The sequence below is a fragment of the Protopterus annectens genome, chromosome 15.part0 (assembly GCF_019279795.1).
Source record: "Protopterus annectens isolate FY-2018-M chromosome 15.part0, PAN1.0, whole genome shotgun sequence".
Classification (NCBI taxonomy): Eukaryota; Metazoa; Chordata; order Ceratodontiformes; family Protopteridae; genus Protopterus; species Protopterus annectens.
In genome coordinates, this window is record NC_056749.1 from 713,897,252 (window position 1) to 713,918,308 (window position 21,057).

Sequence of the window (21,057 nt, forward strand, 5' to 3'; positions counted from 1 at the left end):
GTCATGTAGTAGCTTTCTCCTCTTGTTGTAGAGTTTGTTTATGGCTGGAGTCCACCAGACCGGGCGCCTGCCTTTGGTGGAAAAGGTCTTGATTTTATTAGGGATTGCTTGATCCATACATTCCTGGAGGTGCTCGTAGAAGGCATTTGTAAGGGTTTCAGCAGCGTGGGTTGTGGTTTCCACTGGCTCGGGGGCCTTGAAGGATACCACATCAGTCTTAAGAAGTGTGAAGTTTGCTTTTGAGAAGTTCTTCACTGTGGTCTTTTTTCCCGGGCGGGGGGGGGGCATGTGGATCTCCAGTGAGATTAATTTATGGTCTGATCTCACCAATGAGGGATATACTTCCGGTGTGGAGCATTTTGTCCCCATGTTTGTGATGATCAGGTCTAGTATATTTTCTCCTCTTATGGGAATGGTGACTAGTTGCTCCATAGCATTTGAGTTTATGAACTCAAGGAACCTTTGGGCTAGGGTGTTGGGGCTTGAGTAATGTTCCCAGTCTATGTTTGGGTAGTTGAAGTCACCCAATATGATGGTGTTTGGAGAGACATTTATACTCTCCAGTGTCTTCAGGAAGGCTGTGTGGGTGTCCTGAGTTTGAGAAGGTGGTCTGTAGCATGTTACAAACTGTAGGGCAGTTTTACCTATGGTTAATTGCACCTGGATGGTCTCCGATGCTTCGTGCGTTGCCACTAACCTGGAGGTGTGGGTATCCTTTATGAATATGGATACTCCCCTCCTTTGTAGTTCGGTCCAGATTTTGGGGCCAGAACGCATGATATGAGGTATAACCTGATAGTGCTGGGGTGCTCTCAGGAGCCTTGAACCAGGTTTCAGTCACAGAACAAACATCAATGTTCTCCATACTGAGGAGGGCTTCGAGGGCGTGCATCTTGAGGTTTAGACTTCTGGCATTGAGCAGTATTACCCTTAGTTTTTCTCCATTTTTGTTTTCTAGGGCGGTAGGTTTATCATTTGAGCCTTGCCTAAAAAAGGCACTATGGGGTGGCAAGAGCCTTTGCCAATATCCGGAAGCCCAGGGTGACAGGTGCAAGCCGTCCCTTCGAAGCAGCGTGGCTTGTCAAGCATGTCATCCCAGGCAGACAGACATTGGATCCCCTTAGAATGACACCAGTAATTAAGCCAATTATTAAAGCTGATCATTTTGTCTCTGTATTGTGGCATCATTCTTGGTGAGGGTAGGATACTGCTCAGGGTCAGGGTCATACCGGCCTGGGCTACATAATCTGAGAGCTCCTCTATGTCTCTTTCATGTAGTCCAGGGAGGTATGTCTCAGGTCATTCACACCGGCATGGACAATGACTGAGTCATACTTGTACTTGCTGTGGAGTGACCTGAGTGCTTGTGTTATGTGGCGGATTCTAGCGCCTGACAGGCAGCTAACTGTGATCTTTTCCTTGTTCAGTCTGTTGAGTGGGACGTCAGTGTGTCTGACTATGGAGTCACCTATAACAAGTGTGTCTGGCATTGTGTTTGGCCTTAAGGGCTGTGACTGTTTAGCACACTGACTTTGAGAACTATGTGTTGCATGTCTTATGTCTTGAGGTGGCAGTTGCTTGGGTGTCTGCTTTGGAGGCCTCTGTAGTTTTGGTAGATTTTGATCAGTGCCTCCGAGTATGTCTTTGTGTGTTTATGTGTTTGTTTTGCAGTTGTGATAGTTCTATGTGAAACTGGGTTTGTGGTGTGCGTGGTTTCCTTCTCCTCCTGTCTGGTCTTGCCAGTCCTGAGTTGAGAGAGCTCAGCCTCCAGTTTGGCTATATAGTTGCATCTCTCACATGTATTTGTGTTTTGTGGGAGAAGGAGTGGGTTGTCTGTGTACATGAGGCAATTGTAACATTGCCTCAAGATGCCCAGATTCACCAGCTGAACAGGAGAGGACGCTAGCAACTGACCCTTCGACATGCTAGAAAAAGTGAAAAAGTTTGCTGTGTAACTGAGTCAGAATGGACCTATAGGGAAATGGGTACTCAAGGGGATTCTAGGCTAATGTAGTACTTTGTTTAGTATACAAATACTTTACCTATATAAAAATGCTTTAGGAGCAAGTGCTGAGCTATTGAGATAGAGAATAGACTGTATAATCTCATTATACTCTTGTCTACTTTCTTCATCTCTTTTACAATCCCACTTCTTCTTCGCCAACCTCTTTCTCTGTATACTCACCAGTACTTCTTCATTCCACCAGGTCTCCTTGTCCTCCTTCCTCTTTCCAGATGTCACACCAAGCACCTTTCTAGCTATCTCTCTTACTAGCTCTGCTGTAGTTACCCAGTTATTCAGTAACTCTTCACTGCCACCCAGTGTCTGTCTTAACTCTTCCCTGAACATCACCTCACAATTACCCTTTTTCAATTTCCACCATTTGATCCTTGGTGCTGCCCTCACACTCAGCATCCCATTTTTGACCACCAATGTCATCCAGCATACCACCATCCTATGCTGCCTAACTACACTTTCCCCTGCCACCACTTTACAGTCTCCAATCTCCTTCAGACTGGCCCTTCTACACAAGATATAATCCACCTGTGTGCATCTTCTTCCACTCTTGTATGTCACCCTATGCTCCTCCCTCTTGTTAAAATACGTATTCATCAAAGTCATGTCCATCCCTTTTGCAAAATCCACTACCATCCGACCTTCTGCATTCCTTTGCTTAACACCATACCTACCCATCACTTCCTCATCCCCTCTGTTCCCTTCACCAACATGCCCATTGAAATCTGCTCCAATCACCAGTCTCTCATTCTTGGGAACAGTCATCACCACTTCATCCAACTCACTCCAAAATTTTTCTTTCTCATCCATCGCACACACAACTTGTGGAGCATATGCACTAACAACATTCATCATTACACCATCAATTTCCAGCTTCATAAACATCAATCTATCCAACACTCTTTTCACCTCCAAAACACTCTTAGCATACTGTTCCTTCAGGATAATGCCTACGCCATTTCTCCTCCCATCCACACCATGATAAAACAATTTGAAACCACCTCCAATACACCTAGCCTTGCTCCCCTTCCATCTGGTCTCTTGCACACACAATATACCAACCTTCCTTCGGTCCATCATATCAGCTAGCTCTCGCCCTATACCAGTCATATTGCCAACATTCAAAGTTCCAACCATCACTGCAACAGTCCTAGCCTTTACCTGCCTTCAGGCATGCCTTCCCCCTCTTCTCCTCTTTCGGCTAACAGTAACCCAATTTCTGCCAGCACCCTGTTGGCCAACAGTATTGGTGGCGGTCATTGTTAACCCGGGCCTCGACCAATCCGGTATGGTTGTCTGCATGTATGATTTGGCAAAAGTTTACACCGGATGCCCTTCCTGACGCAACCCCACCCCATTTGTTTCGGCTTGAGACCGGCACAAAGAAATGCACTGACTTGTGCATCCCTAGTGGCTGATGATATGTTATCAATACCTACCTGACATAATACAGGTGGGATGGCTTACTGTTAACATATTGTGGCTATGTAGTATCAGGTCCTGGTTATGGCATTTGCAACAAATGGTACTGTATTGCGGGGGGAATATCAATACGTGTAAGACATATATATGTTGATTTAGCCCCCTCACCCCCCATTAATGGTGCCTGTCTTCATATATGTCTTTGTTATGTTCTCTGTTATATCTATAGATATATATCTATATATATATATATATATATATATATATACACACACACACACACACACACACACACACACACACACACACACACACACACACACACACACACACACACATACATGCACAGATACATCTAGGTGTTAAAGTACATTTTCTGTACTGTTGAATGATTGTGCTGGATGAAATCTTTCTGAAACCATCAGATTTATGTATGTCTCTCATGGCTTAATCGTAATTCACATTGTCTATGGTGTGTAGAATTCTGGGTTTGAGCCTAGTGGAGGCCTGTTTATTTTGTTGCTGGAATGTGGGCCATTAGATACAGAGTGATTAAGGCACTTTAAGGCAGTTGTAAGTGGGTTTGCGTGGATTTGCGCTGAGCTAAGCACTGCTAACGTCTGGTTACAGTATCTTACACTCAGCTGGTTTCTATAGTGCTTATCCTGTGTAGGCAGTGCTTACCCCTGTGCAAACCTGCTTATAACTGCTCAAAAGTGCCTTAATCACTGTGTATCCAATAGGCAATGTTCTGCCCAGGAACAAAATAAAGAGCTCCTGCAAGGCTTGAACCCAGGACCCTGCACACCATAGACAAAATGATTTACCACTAAGCCATGCCAGATACAAATAAATCTGCTGTTTTCAGAAACATATCGTCCAGTCCAGTCATGCAACAGTACAGAGAATGTGTACCAAGATCTAGATGTATGTCTTTGTAAATATATTAATATCTAAACAGATACAACATATCTATATATGTACATATATATATATATATATATATATATATATATATATATATATATATTTCTAAAACTATATACATATATATCAATATATATGAACATATATACATGCAAATGCCTACACCGACACATTTATGTGTCTACACCTATATGTCTACATATACAAAGCAAGTTACATATGTGTACGTAGATATATATCTATATAGGTATATATGGACATAGTTATATATATGTTAGCAGATATATATATATATATATATATATGTGTATAGGTATATATAGCCATACATGTGTAGATAACAATGGCAGATTAACAAACACACATATGTCCACATGTACCGTTAATGGGGTTGAGAGGCCCCACACACTATACATCTTGTATGAATAGGCATCCCCTGACAGCCAAACACGTCTACCATGCAATACACTACCAAGTGTTGCAGATCCCATAACCAGGACCTGACACAACATGTGCACAAGATGTTTCCAGTACTACATCACACCTGTATGATGTCAGGCTGGTATTGGTAACATATCATGCAGTACAGTTTGCCTCCCATAGGAAATGTAATATGTGGAAGCCATCAACATCCCCAGGATACAGATACACAAACACAGATATACAGATAAAGATATGGTGGTGCTGCGGTAGCGTTCTTGATTCTTGATTCAAACAAAGTCAGTCCTGTTGCCCAACATTTCCATGATAAACATGGAGATTCCCCTAGCAGTTTAAAATTTTGTGTGCTTGGTAAGCCCTTTTTATCTAGAGGGAGGGATTATGTGAGCAAACTGCTTGAGTTACAAACCAGAATGATCCTAACGTTTAAGACTTTAAAGCCCTTTGGTTTGAATCAAGAATTGGGTATTTAAATAATACTTTATTATTCGACATTCCATATTTATGCTAATTCTTCTGTAATTTTGTATTTTGAGATTGATTGCAGTGTTAACTAGTGTATTTATTTACTATATTTAATACTGATATTTTTATTAATTTTGTTACTTTAATGCTTAATGCATAATTAGCTAATTAATGGCAGCTGTATGTGATGATTTGGAGAGTATATATATCTGCTAGAAATGTGAATGCATTGTGATCCATGAAGGCGAATTGCCGAGGTACCAGATCGCTGTTTAGAAATAAATAAAGAAGAAGTGCTGGTGATGTGCTGGTGAATTTGTGTTTCTTATATTATTTTGGTTGCTGGTGTTTTTTTTGGAATTGGAATGTTTTTACTAGCACTGATACCAGCACTAATATGTCACAGACAGCTGGAACTCCTGGGCAGCTTGATTTGCTGGGAGGTATTTTTTGCTGATATTGTGAGTGAACGAGAGAAAAAGTTCACTATGTTGGATCCCTGGAATGTTGGTGGAAATCATGATTTTGATGGGTGTTTTCAGCAGTTGGAGAGATTGATGGCTAAAGAAGTTGTCCTTTTTTTGGATACTCGACTTCTGGAAAAATATATAAGCTTGAATCTGACTCCAAGGGGGACACGTATTGATAGGCTCCCTGCTACTCGATTTTCAGAGGAGGAGAATGACTTCTTTGAAGAATGGAAGCAAGCCTCTTTAGACTGTACCTTGAACTGGCTCCGCATTTTGATTAGGCGGAACATGAGAGCACATGAAAAATTGAAAGCTGAAATCTTGCACCTACAGGACGAGATAGGGGAGGAGTCCTGTTATAGGGTGCAGATTTCTAAGATAAATGAAAAAATCTCTAAGTTAGAGACTGAAATTATTCAGCGCAAAAGAAATAAACTGGTACGCGATATGAAAGACTATGAGACTGGGATTCTTTTCTCATGGCAGCATGAGCCGACACGAAGTAGGTCAAAGGTCAGAAGCGGTTACAAGAAGTGGCGAAGTATGTCACCGTCTTCAGCTGAACAAAATGTTTCTAAAAATGTAACATTTGCTGATTCTTCAGCTTCTTCAACTTTGGAGACTGAGGGTGCTAATGGTACTTCAGTCTCTGTTGTAACAGATCATTCCTTTCAGGCTAATAAATCTAGCCGGGGGAGAAATGGCAGAAAGGGAAGAAATCGTTTTAAATAATGAACAGATAAGTGAGTACAATGTATGAACTTTACATTTTGTGAATTTATCTAATTTGAACCTTACTAATGATATGAAAGCTGTGCTGCTAAAGGGCAACAAATTTGTACCCACGTACTTCCCTTCTTTTGCTGATCTATATTTAGAGTTAAAGGCATTTAGTAGAAAATTATATTTGAAAGTTTACTTTCATAAAAATGCCGCTAATTCTTCTGAGAATGTTCATCTAAATAATTCTAATCTAAATAATGATTTTGATGAGGATTTATTAACTATGTCAGTATATGATTATGATGATACTGAATTATCCTGTTTGGATGAGATAATAGATAATTCTAGTTGCTATCATACTGGATATGGGAAGCTAACATTACCCCATCTGGCAACTGATAAAAAACTTGTACCTAATATTAATGTACCTGCCATCTCTTTATTTTTAAAGATTTTGTTTAAAGAAATTTCTAAGACACTTGCTGAATTTCTCAGGAAAAGGAAGTGCTATAATCTGAGTAAGAATGAGTGGCTTGCTTTGAAGAGCCTTGAAAAACAGAAGACTGAGTTCATATTTAAATGTGCTAATAAATGTGGCAATTGGGTCATACTAAATAAACAAAACTATTGTGAAATGGTAGCTGATCTGCTGAATAATGCAGATGACTATAAACGTTTAGCAGGGGACCCAGTAGTGGAATATAATGGTGAACTCTTGGCTTTATTAGAAAGAGGGGAACATCTTGTTTTTTTTTATCACAAGGATGTATGTAAATTGTATATTAAAAGACCTACAATTCCTATTTTGTATGCTCTGCCTAAAGTGCATAAGTGGCTACATAATCCCCTGAGTAGGCCTATTATGTCAGGGGTGGGTTCTTTTTTAAACAACATTAACATCTTTTTGGATTTTCATTTAAAAGCACATTTAAAGAAGGTTGTAGCGCACATTTCTAATACTCAGGATTTGATTAATGAAGTGTCTAACATCAGATGGCAAAATGATTATTACTGGGTTACTAATGATGTAAAATCTATGTATACGAATATTAGTCTTAGATGGGGTTTGGAATCTGTTATGGAGATGCTGGGTGATGGGCCTAGGACCACCTTTTTGATTAATTTGCTTGAATTTTGTTTGACTCATAATTATTTTCCTTTTAATAATGAGTTTTTTCTGCAGTTAAAAGGTACGGCTATGGGGGCTGCCTTTGTGCCCTCATATGCCGTTTTATATATATATGGGATTTTTTGAAAGGAAATTTGGTTATCCCACTGTATTCTTTAAGAATAATGTTGTACTATACAAGCGTTTCATAGATGACCTCATTCTTATTTGTAAAGGTGATGTTAATGACTTTTTTGATTTTTTTGAAATTCTTAATAAGAATGAGCATGGTTTAACCTTTTCTTATGAGTTAATTAGGGAATGCATTAGCTTTTTGGATATAACTTTATATAATGATGGTAAATTTGTTGGTTTTAGGCCATATAGAAAACCAACTTCAGTTAACATGTTCCTACATGCCACTAGTATGCATCCTGGGCACTTACTAAATTCTTTACCATTTGGTGAATTTAAAAGAATTTATGATCATACTAGTGACAGAAATGAAAGAGTTAATGAGTTGGATAACGTTTTGTTAAGTCTGGGAGAAAAAGGTTATGATGAGACTCATCTAATGGGATGCAAATGTAAAGTACTGGGGGACCCTAATGATGGTTTACATTCATATCCATATATGCCAGTTATGAATAATAAATCTGAGGGCAGAATGCATGACATAAAGGACATTGATGATGATAAAAAGCTCTTTTATGTCACAAGATTTTCTCCATTTTCTAGTGAGTTATTTGGGATAGTAAGAAAATACTGGCATATTGTTAGTGAGGATGAAACCATAGGTCGTTTGTTTCCTGAACATATTACTTTTTCTTTTAAGAGGGGGAAGAATTTAAAAGAATTACTAAATCATAATTTTGTTAAAGGGAACAATAATTTTTTTGCCTTTTGGCACTTTTTCATGTGGTCATTGTAGTATTTGTAACAGGGTTATGAATTTAAATCTTATTAATGGAAAAATATTTGTTCCTAGTTTTTACTTTAACTGTAGATCAACAGGGGTGGTATATATTCTGGGCTGTTCTTGCACTGATGTTTAGTATATAGGACAAACCAAGCATATGGTTAGGACTCAGGTTCTAGAGCATTTAAAAGATATTAGGAACCATAATGAAGTCAGTCCTGTTGCCCAACATTTCCATGATAAACATGGAGATTCCCCTAGCAATTTAAAATTTTGTGTGCTTGGTAAGCCCTTTTTATCTAGAGGGGGTATTATGTGAGTAAACTGCTTGAGTTAGAAACCAGAATGATCCTAAAGTTTAAGACTTTAAAGCCCTTTGGTTTGAATCAAGAATTGGGTATTTAAATTTAGGATGTAATGGTGCCCCTGTACTCTTCCCTCATCGGACCCATTATTGAGTACAATGCACCAATTGGAATGTACCTGGCTAGACATCTCCAGCAGCTGGAGAGACGACAAAGGTACCTAACCAAGAGGATTACTAGCCTCAAACAGTTGCCCTATGCAGCACGATTGAAAAGAGACTGTTCTCTGTTGCATACCGCTTTCTCAGAGGCGATCTCTGTCTAACGTACAGAGCCATGTCCAACCCAGAATTGTTGAACATGCTCCATCTTAGCAAAACCAAATCTGCTCGAGCGACACGCTCTAGGGATATAAACCTCAACACAACAATGAATAGAACATGCTGGAGGGATAGATTCCCTTCGTAGAGACTTCCCTTACTATGGAACAGGGTCCCGATCTACATAAGACAGAGCCCCTCACTATCACTCTTCAAGGGAAACCTTGATGAGTGGATGGGTAACAGAAAGTTCACACCGGGGATCACACCAACAGCACTACTAGATAGGGGCCAATATCTGCTAGTACATGGGTCTAGGGAACTACTAAAGGGGCGGTGAATACCGTGCAACGTGACTGGGCTAATATATGCCTTCGGGCAGATAGCCCAGTACCAACCTATGAACGTATAAATAATACTTTATTATTCGACATTCCATATTTATGCTAATACTTCTGTAATTTTGTATTTTGAGATTGATTACAGTGTTAACTAGTGTATTTATTTACTATATTTAATACTGATATTTTTATAAATGTTGTTACTTTAATGCTTAATGCATAATTAGCTAATTAATGACAGCTGTATGTGATGATTTGGAGAATATATATATCTGCTAGAAATGTGAATGCATTGTGATCCATGAAGGCGAATTGCCGAGGTACCAGATCTCTGTTTGGAAATAAATAAAGAAGAAGTGCTGGTGATGTGCTGGTGAATTTGTGTTTCTTATATTATTTTGGTTGCTGGTGTTTTTTTTTTTATATTAGTAGACTATTGCTGTCATTGGGATTGTCTTCACAGACATGGTGTGTGTGGGAGGTCACATCTGTTATAACATGTGTGCCATTGGCTAATGACAGACATCATAAGGACATCATTGTACAGTACCGCTGCTAGCACTTAATGCCACTGTGGACTGCAGGAGAGATGTTGGCCAATATATGTAGAAATTCTGAGACACTCTGTACAGTCCAGAGGTATACACATAAACCCTTAGTGCAAAGCATGTGTACCATGCCTGACAATATGGATGTAGACGGACATGTAGATGATTATAACACATAACGACTGGTATACATTTGCCACAATAGGTTATGCATTCACACACCCCTGTCTGGCCTGACACATAATGACCACTGGTACAGGGGTGCCATGGCCACATACTACCCACTAGATATTGACATAAATCTGTACAGCATCCCACTGCTCTGTCTGACATACATGGCTGTTAAGGGAGGCCCAGCAGCAGTACATCTGGCAGGTATCCGCACATGACATCTCACTGGGTAAGTACACTAAGCTGCTAGGCATGTAACAATGCACTGTGCAGGCTGCAGCCAGACTGGCTCAACACTGGCCTACATTTCCTATGGGGGAATGCACATGTACATGCATATATAGCAGGCTCAACAGGCATGTCACAGCACAGGGTAAGATACATCTGTGTGAAAGTGTATAACCGCAACCAATGTGAACACAGTCACAGCCACATATGGTAAGCTAGCATAATATTACAGTATATGGACTATCTGTTCTACACCATCCTCATATGTGCCACTCACAGACTGACACTAAATATACTGGGCTGCTACACAGTTTGGTCTGATGGCTGTCTGTGGTATGGGGCATTTGCGTGTATGGCTCTACAAACATGTACTCCAATACAGTACCATACAGTGGAGCAGCATGTAACATCAGATAGGAGGGGAACTAGAACAATGACATCTACCACAGTCTGTACACAGGCTAAAGTACATATTAACAATACGCACACTGTCGACATTCACCATAAGTACACAGACCTCAGTACTGTACAAACATCCACAGAATGTCCAGGTTATATCATGAAATATAACCCCTACTGTACATAACATGTATAGCAATCGGATATATCACTGACTTGTTATCAGATATGATGACACTAATTATGGTGTACAGCACATATGCACCACTTCATGCATGACATATATACAAAGGTTGACAGAGGTGTGGCTGGAAGCACATACACAGGGCCAGTATTGACATGTTGCTGTGATAACCTCATACATTTACTGTTGTAACAAGGTTTGTTGCAACATATGTCCTATGAGGGATTTGACGTCAGTAACTATCACGGCTTTCACCATCTACAGACTGCAATCCTCACACTACCTTCTGCAGTCCACAGATAGATGCTCCATGGGTAACACATGAAACCAAAGACACAACACTGCCCAGTCTGCAGATGACCCTGCAGATAAGGATTCCTCATAAACATGGAACTGACATGGCAGGTATTGTGACATGTATGAGAGCCATATCCACACAAACACTGTTAAACCAACATTACTCCAAATGCAGTATAGCAGCACCTACAGTCTGTAGTCAGGTCAGGCCTATCCCCCTCCTGTTTGTTGCCCTCTTTACACATTGTATGTTGTTAGAGGTAAATCCCCAATCTATCTGAGATACTCTTTGCCAAACAACAGATCTAGTTCCTGCTCACAGTGAATAAAAAGGACCAACACCACCATGATGTCCCTAGATATTCGAGTGTGTTTCCATGCAATTGGCTATGGGAATATTACTGCAGCTGTTTCACATGCAGTCAGCTAGGGGAGGGCTGCAATTCATGCAGAGGCCATCAGCTGATCATGAACATCACTTAAAATACACATGATGCTGGGTGCATGTCTGCATGGGTGTGTGATGGTCAACTGTGCCAGTAGGCTATACAAGGGTAGGCAATGGGTATACCTTGGCATCAGGCCACAGGACAATGGTCTGCACTGTGGCTCAAGGCTGTAGTTTCTGCATTTGCCCACACAGGTAGGTATTGTATCCTCCATCCAGTCACCTGGGTGACTATTGTGTGTGGCCAATGCTGTGCATCGCTTGCCATGTATGTGTTCCTTACTCCATGACATGGACGGTGTCTGGGAAGTGCACACCTCCCATATGCATGTACAGTGACATGTGGAACTATACCTGGGGTGTCTGGCCCATGTTGTGAACACAGATTATCATCATATGTGTCAGTCTTTCCACCTGTGGCGGGACCTGGTAATGGCCAGCAGGTTTACCCTGCACTTACATTGATAGCATGATAACAGCATTCTCTGGTATCAGTGGCATCTGTACATACAGAGCATGTTGTCGGACATAGTATATCCATTGTGGGTCACATGTGATGGCACCACAGGTGGTGCAGGTGTCCATTGGGGAACATGGGGGAGGTGCACTGTCTGCATGTACGTGCATATTGGACAGATGGACAGGGTGACATAAACTCTCTAGCCCACTATCACTCCATAGTTACTATCAGTGGCCAATATGCAGTGTACTACCCACATATTGGCTGTTGCCTAGCCATGTGTGTGTGTGTGTGTGTGTGTGTGTGTGTGTGTGTGTGTGTGTGTGTGTGTGTGTGTGTGTGTGTGTGTGTGTGAGAGAGAGACATGGGTTGAGAGTGTGCTCTGGGTAATACTGGGGTTGCTAACTGTGACTGCCTGGCCTTGATATCACATGTATGGGTATGGCTTTGCACCCCAGCCTCTCAGCTATTCCACATCTGTTATCCCTGTACACCTGACATTGTGATATATATTATGGCCACCATATAAGAAATATGCAAAACCCACTCCACACTGGCCACACACTCACAGCCACCTCTACACAGCAGACAAGTTACAAACACACAAACATATATGCACACCTGTTATGTCAGGGAGTAGAACCCCTAACTAACAAGTTTAATACACTACAGCACTATACAGTTACAGTACGCGCCACATACATTACTGGAGTACTCCTTCCCCAAAGGTGTATTTCACAATGAATGACATCAGCAGGATTGCCAAAGTAGGGCATTTGAAATGCATTGGAAGTGACTAGCCCAAAATGTATTGCTCCCTACACAGAAAGTGACACACACAAAACATCCACAACTGAAATGTGTGGGTATAGAACCCCTAAAAGAGGTCTATATCACACTACAGCATGGAGCTGTTATAGGTTGCATCACAAGGATTACTAGAGAATGCCTTCCCCAAAGGTGTATTTCACAATGAATGACATCAGCAGAATTGCCAAAGCAGGGCATTTGAAATGTACTGCGAGTGACTAGCCTAAAATGCATTGCTTCCTACACAGACAGTGATACACACACACACACAAAACATCCACAACCAACATGTGTGGGTGTAGAACCCCTAACAGAGGTCTATATCACACTACAGCATGGAGGTGTTATAGGACACACCATGAAGATTACTAGAGAGTGCCTTCCCCAAAGGTGTATTTCACAATGAATGACATCAGCAGGATTGCCAAAGTAGGGCATTTGAAATGTACTGTGTGTGACTAGCCTAAAATGCATTGCTCCCTACACAGACAGTGACACACACAACATTCACAACCAACATGTGTGGGTATAGAACCCCTATAACAGAGGTCTATATCACACACAGCTTTTTTTAGGATGCACCACAGAGATTACTGGAGAGCTTTTTCCCCCAAAGGTGTATTTCACAATGAATGACATCAGCAGGATTGCCAAAGTAGGGCATTTGTAATGTATTGTGTGTGACTAGCCTAAAATGCATTGCTCCCTACACAGGCAGTGACACACACAAAACATCCAGAACTGCCATGGGTCAGGATGGAACCCTACCACAGTTCTAAATTACATTACAGCAGTACACAGTTATTGGACATGCTACAAAGATTACCAAGCTGCAGCCTTCCCAGAGGTGTATTTCTAGGTGGGTGTCATCAGCAGCCTTGCCACAGTTGGTGTATAAATTGTAAGGAGTGTGAGTACCCTGAAAAGCATTGCTCCCTACATAAACAGGGTCTGACAGACACATACACTTGCCATGTCTGGGATTAGAACACCTACCTATTTTATCACACTACAGCAGTACACAGTTACAGGACAGGCTATAGAGATTACTGGGCTACAGCCTTCCCAAAGGTGTATTTCTAGGTGGGTGACATCAGCAGCCTTGCCAAAGTTGAGTATATGAATTATAAGGAGTGTGAGTACCCTAAAAATCATTGCTCTCTACATAGTCAGACACACACAAACATAGCTGTCAAGTCTGGGGTTTGAACACCTACTTAATTACTTTATTACAATACAGCAGTATGCAGTTCCAGGACATACTATGGATATTACTGGGCTGAAATCTTCCCAGTGGTGTATTTCTAGGTGGGTGACATCAGCAGCCTTGCCAAAGTTGAGTATATGAATTGCAAGGAGTGTGAGTAGCCTAAAAAGCATTGCTCTCTACACAGTCAGACAGACATGTACTCACACACACAGTTGCCAAGTCTGAGGTTAGAACTCCTACCTAACTAGTTTTTCACACTACAATATGCAGTTATGGGACACACCACTGAGATTACTGGACTATAGCTCTCCCAAAGGTGTATTTCACATTGGATGACCTCAGCAGGCTTGTCATAGTAGGGCTATGGGGAGGGTGGTGTGTGGATGGGCCATACGCCATTCATCTATCGGTTGACGTGCCACATGTGGCCACACACAGGGTCATATGTCACAGGTACGTGTATACAGCTACTAGATGACTACTTCCTTGTACAGTCATGTTGCACAGCTGGCACGTGCACCACATAGTCTGTAATGCTGACAGGTACTGGTAGCTAGTATCTGCAGTGAGTGACATCTGCACCTCATGTGTTTGGGGTCCTTTGGCTGTGTGCTGGGTGGAACAGGCCTGGATGGCTCCTTGTCACGGTCACCCTCTTCCATACATCTATGTCCATCTACCATTGGCTTATTATAGTGCGTTGTCCTTACATATATGTCTGTATTCCTATCCACTGTGTGTGCAAGGCATGAGTGGTGCATACTGACAAGTGTCTGCACTAACAACGGCAACTGCCAGATATGTCTGGTCCACTCATGTTTGCAGACATGGCCTTCATGTGTTTTAGTGTGTAAGCATGCCCAGTATGACCTTTCAGTATGTTGTTGTCTGACATTGCCTTCATTTCTGTGTGTATTTGAGCATGCCCAGTATGGCTGTCTGTATTGCATGTGTGGATCAAGTCCAGGTAGTTTGTACTGCAGTGCTGACCTTTGTGTTGTACACCAACAGGTAGTATGCTGTGTCTGCAAGGTATCCTTTGATCATTTGGCATTGACTGTTGCTACATTTCTGCATAGCGGGGGACACCTGACTAGTTCTAAATTTCTTCACAGGAAGGGGGGGCACACCTGACTGTTACTATATTTCTATGTAGGATGGGGGGAGGGCACACCTGACTATATCTACATTTCTACACAGGATTGGGGCGGGCACACCTGACTGCTACTATATGTCTACGTAGGATGGGGGGGCACACCTGACACTTGTACACATTTGCTAGGACTGTACTGGTATGTCAGGTACTCCATTTCAGTCTGTAGTCTTACCTATCATGCTGTCTAGAGGCATACCAGTGTACTACAGTTCTTAGCTTTTATTTACCTACATATTAGTTTCTGACTTCCTAACCTTCACAACTGACATCCCACTGCCTGGCCTGCTGTAGTCTGTCTGTGTAGGCGGGTGGTTACCCATAGGCCTCATTCAGAGGCCATAGTACAGCATTTGTGTTTTTCTACATCTGTCTTGCTGGCTGTGACTGTTATTGGGTATGTGACCCCCCCCCACTGACTGGCATGTGTGAGTCACTTACCTTGTGGGTGTCCCAGTATTGAGGGTGGTGCTGCAGGGCTGCCTATGTCGGATGCACATAGTACACTTCCTACACATGGATAGGCACAGGTAGTGTAATGTTTGGCATCCCTTTTACTGTATGTGTGAGAGTCAGAGAGAGGTGTTATTCCCTGGGTCTCTCCCGTGTCAGTGTATGTGCTATGCATTGCCTCTTTGCCAAGGCCAGGGCATACTGGGCACAACTCCTTCTGCCTACTGAGGCAGGCTCAGGTTGTTCCTCCAAGTCCCTCTGTGCCTGTGCAGGCCTTGGCAATGGTGGGGGGCTGTGTGGCCCTGCCCCATACTGTTTCTCCTGCAGCTGTTTCTGCAGAATCATATTGTATAGCATGGCACATACAATGACAATTTGGGTACATGTAATTGGTGAGTACTGCAATGCTCCACCGGATGTGTCCTGGCACTGGAGCCATGACTTGAGCATCCCAAACACATGCTCTATTATGATTCTTGTTTGTGTGTGTGCCTCATTATGGAGTTCTTGTCTGGGTGTGTGTGCATTTCTGATGGGTGTCATCAGCCATGGCTCCAGTGTGTATCCAGCATCCCCCAATAGGTGATCATGTGGGATGTCCCCATTGGCAAATCTCTAGTACAGCTGCATCAGATGCCAGACGTGAGAATCATGATAGTTTTCAGGGCAGCCAGCACACACATTCATTATTATGCCCTGGGCATCGCACATGACCTGGGGGTTGATGGAGGGGAAGCCCTTGCGGTTGATGTAGACCCAATCCTGCTCACCGGGGGGTGCTTTGATGCATATGTGCATGCAGTCTATTGTGCCCACTGTCTCAGGGTGTTCTGCTATTTGGTGGAAGACACGCATATTGCTGGCCAATATCTCACGGGTGTTGGGGAAATATATGTGCTCACTGAAGTGCTGACATGGCATCCAGGAACTGGTAGAGTACACTGAATGCTGATGCCTGTGAAATCCCCATCATATCCCCAGTTGGCCTTTGGAAGGTACCTGTAGCTACTATACTTAGGCCTACACTTACCTTGATATCCACTGGGATGGGTTCCCCTCTGTTAGTTCTGTGTGTGAGGCGTGGCCGGCACAGCTCAACAATTTGCTGTAGGAGGTCCCTGTCCACCCTATAGCACTCCACTATCTCCAGCTCATGTAGCCATTGGTAGGTTACCCTGGGTCTGTACACTCTTCTCCATCTCCTCACAGTGGATTGCTTGGCAGCATTCACACCCTCACCACCCTCAGCCTCTTCTTGTATGATAGCTATTGCAACCCCTAACATTTTGCTGTTGTGAGTGTTAAAAGTTTCCCTCTTGTTTACACTGGTGGTGTAAAATGTGGGAAAAAACAGAGGGGGTAGGATTTTGCATAGTTTATAGTAGTGTTCTGGGCTGGGCTGGTCTGCTGCCTGTGTAATTGGCTGGTTCTGATACGTTTCCCCTGGCAGCTAAGCTAGTACTCCTTGATTACCTTCCTACTGCTGTTTTCCCTTCCCATTGCCATTCTGTTTAAGCCTGGGGGTGCACCACGCAAACAAAGTACTCAGTTGTGCACACTGCTGCTATTTCCTTGTTTAACTTATTTTTCTTCCTGTAAAATCCGGTTGTGCGGTGCGCACACCTGCTTACACTTTGTAAAGTGTGCTAGGCAGGTTTAGACACACCCCCTAGCTTAGCTGCACTAAGCTAGGAGCAAACCCAAGCCACAGGGCTCCAATCCGCTTACAGTTTGCCTGAGACACACACCCATGATGTCACCTACCTCCTAGGCTTGCACCCAGCTATTCATACTGTTACACTGTTGGGATCTGACTCACATGCTGGGGAAAACTGGGATTCACTATCCTTCCCCTCATTTGCATAGGATTGCCTGCTAATGCATAGTTACATATCTCACACTAAGCCTCCCCCCTTAGCAACCACTACTCACTGGCCAGGTTGTCTTCTGCCTGCCACTGACTTTCATGGCAGAATACTGATTTTAGTTAAAATGCTTATTTTAGGTTTATTCCCCCCGATCCCATTTGCGAGCCGCTGCCCCATGCCTAAACAGCAGAGATCGGCTAAAAAAAATAAAAGTTGATTTTTTTAAATTTTTTTTGTATTGTTTGCAATGACAATGACCTTATACTTGGCCATAGGCATGCTTGCTCAATGATATGTAGCCTTTATTTGGAGCTGTCATAGCTCCGTTTTGGATTTTGCAGAAATGTACTCGGTTACTAACCAAGTGCATTTCTGCAGATAGCACTAGTCTTGCACAGACTGTTGCAAGCTTCCTGGATGGCAAAATCACCTCATTTGCATGGATTTCACCTGCAAATGGGGTGATTTGCATACAGGGGCATCGTCCGTGCAAGATTAGTGCAGAAGCGCTCGTGCACTCCCCTGCAGGCTGTTCATGGATTGCACAGCAGACATATTGCCTGCGTGAGCTCCTGCACCAATCTTGCACTCCGTGCAAGCTTTTGAGAATCCAGGTGTCTGTTTTGTGTTCTGGTGCAGCATTTTTTTTTATTTTTTTTTTATTTGAGTTTAAGAAGTAAGCTGATTGTGGTTTTGGGTATTTCTAAAAACAAAATAAATCCAGTTCTAAATCCTCCCTCTTCAAAAAAGAGAGTGTCTCCAGATCTTTCCTTTTATATGTTTTGTCTGGATAATTGCTTTCATCTTTGTAGACTTTTTCAGATCCAGTTCTTACATCTAAACTTTCTGTGATCATGATGCTATTATATATACTGTTACAGGGGGCATAGCACACTGTGGGGCAACCCAGTTCCACCTGATCGGCCTTTCCTCTGCTCAGAATGAAGGCATCTGATAGGACGTTAATGCCATCCTCATTTGTATAGGAATGCTCACAAGTAGTCATTGATAATCAAGTCTATTCATTTAAAGTCTGTCCTTTTTATGTATATACTATTATAACATTATGCAGTTGAAGGGCGTGCTCTAAATGTTTGGACTTGTTACAATCTGTGCTGGAATTTCATATATATTTACTTATGACTTTCCTGTTTATTTGGTAAATAGTTCCATTTGATTGAAGTAAATAAACATAGGCTGGCATCTTCTTTTCATTATACGTTCATCACTCACCGTTGCTACTGCTGTTGGCAATGTGTCAGTCTGGGATTGCCTGTGTTTGATGCTTACAGTAGCCACCCAGTCCATTCATAAGTAAAGGTAGTAAGTTTGTAAGAATCACTATCACTGCTTGTATGTGCTTAATGTATTCCTCTTTTAACTTAGTGGGGAGTGTGTGTATGCAATTTGACATCATTTAGCAAGTGTCATGTCATATTGTGCATACCTCCATCTGCCATGTGCAACATCTGACTCTCATCTGTGTCTCCAGGCCCTACCTGTGGTTATGGGAGCTGTGGTCCCTGTCCTGGGGCTGCCTGCTTCAACTGTTTTTTGAGAATGATGTTATGCAAGCTTGGACAGTACAAGTAGTGGGGTCATATTGCTGGGCACCTTCAGACATATCTAAACATCAGAATCATGATGTGAGTAGATCAAATGCACACTCCATGATATTTCTAGTCCATGCATGTGCATGGTGGGGCTGTGTGCATTTCACGTTGTCGTCATGAGCCAAGGTTTCTCTGTATATCTTGCACTCCCACTAGATGTCTTTGTGGAAAAGTAACCCTTGAAAACGTTAGGTACATGTTACAGGTGTGCCTTAAGTGGGAATCATGGAAACTGCCAGGGTGATCTGCACACACATTATAGATGATATCTTGTGTACTGCACACTGTCTTACAGTTGATAGGAGTGATAGTCTTTTCTGTTTATCTAGCTCCTTCCAAGCTTACCATATGGAGCTTTTATTTCAATATAGATGCAGTCTATGTCTCACAGTACCTTTAGAAAATGCACTGCGGCATAGAAATTTTGCATGGTTGTAGCTCTCTCCTCTGGATTACATGGAAGCCAAATATGCTCTCCCACATGCTGCAGCACTGCATTAAAAAACTTGTGAAGTATTCCTGAGGCAGGGTTCTGTGGCATCCCCAATGTTATGCTCTCCCACGTGTTGCAGCACTGCATTAAAAAACTTGTGAAGTATTCCTGAGGCAGGGTTCTGTGGCATCCCCAATGTTATGCTCTCCCACATGCTGCAGCACTGCATTAAAAAACTTGTGAAGTATTCCTGAGGCAGGGTTCTGTGGCATCCCCAATGTTATGCTCTCCCACATGCTGCAGCAGTGCATTAAAAAACGTGTGAAGTATTCCTGAGGCAGGGTTCTGTGGCATCCCCAATGTTATGCTCTCCCACATGCTGCAGCACTGCATTAAAACACTTGTGAAGTATTCCTGAGGCAGGGTTCTGTGGCATCCCCAATGTTATGCTCTCCCACATGCTGCAGCAGTGCATTAAAAAACTTGTGAAGTATTCCTGAGGCAGGGTTCTGTGGCATCCCCAATGTTATGCTGTCCCACGTGTTGCAGCACTGCATTAAAAAACTTGTGAAGTATTCCTGAGGCAGGGTTCTGTGGCATCCCCAATGTTATGCTCTCCCACATGCTGCAGCACTGCATTAAAAAACTTGTGAAGTATTCCTGAGGCAGGGTTCTGTGGCATCCCCAATGTTATGCTCTCCCACATGCTGCAGCACTGCATTAAAAAACTTGTGAAGTATTCCTGAGGCAGGGTTCTGTGGCATCCCCAATGTTATGCTGTCCCACGTGTTGCAGCACTGCATTAAAAAACTTGTGAAGTATTCCTGAGGCAGGGTTCTGTGGCATCCCCAATGTTATGCTCTCCCACATGCTGCAGCACTGCATTAAAAAACTTGTGAAGTATTCCTGAGGCAGGGTTCTGTGGCATCCCCAATGTTATGCTGTCCCACGTGTTGCAGCACTGCATTGAGAAACTTGTGAAATATTCCTGAGGCAGGGTTCTGTGGCATACCCAATGTTATGCTCTCCCACATGCTGCAGCACTGCATTAAAAAACTTGTGAAGTATTCCTGAGGCAGGGTTCTGTGGCATCCCCAATGTTATGCTCTCCCACATGTTGCAGCACTACATTGAGAAACTTGTGAAATATTCCTGAGGCAGGGTTCTGTGGCATCCCCAATGTTATGCTGTCCCACGTGTTGCAGCACTGCATTGAGAAACTTGTGAAATATTCCTGAGGCAGGGTTCTGTGGCATCCCCAATGTTATGCTCTCCCACATGTTGCAGCACTACATTGAGAAACTTGTGAAATATTCCTGAGGCA